Below are 2,507 nucleotides of genomic sequence, written 5' to 3' on the forward strand. Positions count from 1 at the left end.
TTAAATAACTTAGGATTAACATTTGCACACTTCCATATATAAAATAAGTAACCAACAAGGGCCTACTGTAGAGCACATGGAACTCTACTTAGTATCTTGTAGTGACCTATAATGGGGAAGAATCTGAAAAAGGATAGATGAATATTAGTAGAACTGAATCATTTTGCTGTACACCTGAAACCCACACTTTGTAAATCAACTCTAATTCAAGTAAGAAAGCAAGTAGGTTTAATGAGGGCTGCATATTGTAAGGTTTAAAATAGCTTGGTTATAACTTGGGAAAGTTACTTAGTTTATGTTGGCCACAGTCTTTATACTCAGGCAATGAAAACTAAAGATAAGATACCATGATTGTCATGAGATTTAAACCAACCAACATATGTAAGCTAAAGAGCATGGTGGCTTGCTTATACTCTAAGGGCGCTACCTTTTTAAAGAGTAAGATGGCTTTTCTGAGGTCTTTCACAGGGCTAGTTTATTAATGATTGAGTAAAAAATAGAACACAGACCTCAGCTATGGAATATAAATAAAATTAGATGTTATATGTAGCATCAGCTCATAATTTATGTTGGATAAATAACTATCATCATGAGCTGCCTTACATTTCTAAATTTGCTGTAGAATATGACGTTACTTTAAGAAACACAGGATTGAGGAGTGGAGATAGAAACAGAGAGTGGTGAGAAGCATATAATAGGTTCACATGTCCTTGGGGAGAGAGAAGAAAAACTTAAAGTTTTCTAGTTTGGTACAATATTTCAGGAAGCCTTGCTTTACAAATGCATAATGACAAACTCAGTACCTTTAAAATCAAATGCAATTCCTGTTTCAAGGAGCTTACAAGTAGTAAAAAATAAAAGGAAACAAATATACACACACATACATATGTCCATACACACATACAAATAGGGCGTATAACTGAGAATTCCAAAAGGGATTGTCTCTGTTTTAGATCTAGTGTTTCTGAAAGAAATTTCTATTTATGATTTTTTTCTCTGAATAGATAGCTTTGAAACTTAGATCCAAAAGATGAAGAGCTTCAACATACTCTCTGACTGCACAGCTATAATAGTGAATCTTGCTGCATAAATTGTCACTAATGTTCTTTCTCACTTGGAAATCCATGTATGACTGAGAATAGATTACGACTGTGTAGTCAAATAATTGATGTATCAAGGATTGTTATGTGACTCATTCATAATTAAAAACACATAGTGTATTATTTTTCCCAACTAGTTTAAACATATTCTATCTTCCTACAGCTATAAAGTAGTTGCAGCAGGAGATTTATCCCTTTTTTATGAATGATCCTTGGCCATTCCATTGTAAATTTCACAGAAAGTCTTCCGGGATGTCAGCAGAATGTAACTGACTGAGAGGGGCCGTCAGTCCCTGGCACCTCCTCATACAGTGATGTGTAGGATTTTGTTCAGTTGAAGTTTGTCAGAAAATTCTACTTTGGAGAGTAGTTAGTGTTATTTTCAGGGTCTTGTGTTATGATGAACCAGACGTTCTCATTAGTGCAAACTGTAAGTCCATTTAGCAAAACTCCCGATTCAGTGATAAAAACAGTGGTAAACTAGGGCCACCTGGGTGAATGACTGAATATTCTGGGATAGTAACTGAATCCTTAGTTACATCTGGCGGACTCTTAGGAATATGGGCTATACTGGACTGCCTCCCACTGATGTAGGCTTTTCTTGGAACACTTTTCCTTAGGCCAGGAGTGATGAAATTTAACCATTGGGAATGATCACACTGACTTCCCTTGACTAACATCCTAAATTTTCAAATTTTTTTCATAACTTCCCCATCAGGAAAGGAACTATTTCTTAATAAAATCAATCAATCAACTTCCTCTCCAAAAGCTTCATTCTGAGCGACATAAATTGTGGTAAATTTTTTTTAAATGTATAATTGTGAAAAATGTGCAATGTCGCCAGAGCAGTTGCTGATTTCACAACATTGTGGCCTGCCAGCCACACACACTAACAAATCTTTTGCTGCCTCTGTGTGAGCTATTAGAACAAAGTTCCATCAAATAACACAAGGTCAAAGTAAGCCAGAAAGAGAAAGAAAATAGCATATGATATCACTTATATGTGGAATCTAAAAAAGAAAAACAGAAGGACACAAATGAAGTTATTTACAAAACAGAGATAGACTCACAGACATAGAAAACAAACTTATGGGGGGAAGGATGTGGGGAGGGTTAAATTGGAAGTTCAGGAATTGCAGGTATAACTACTATATATAAACTAGGTAAACAACAAGGACCTAATGTATAACACAGAGAACTACATTTAATATCTTGTAGTGACCTCTAATAAGAAAGAATATGAAAAGACATGTATATGTGTGTGTGTGTGAATCACTATGTTGTACACCAGAAATTAACACAGCATCGTAAGTCGACTATACTTCAATTTAAGAAATAAATAAATAAATAAATAAATTAATTAATTAACATGAAGTCATGTTGTAAGAATGTTTTGTAGGTAAATGG

Source organism: Vicugna pacos, unplaced genomic scaffold, assembly GCF_048564905.1.
Source record: "Vicugna pacos unplaced genomic scaffold, VicPac4 scaffold_190, whole genome shotgun sequence".
Classification (NCBI taxonomy): Eukaryota; Metazoa; Chordata; class Mammalia; order Artiodactyla; family Camelidae; genus Vicugna; species Vicugna pacos.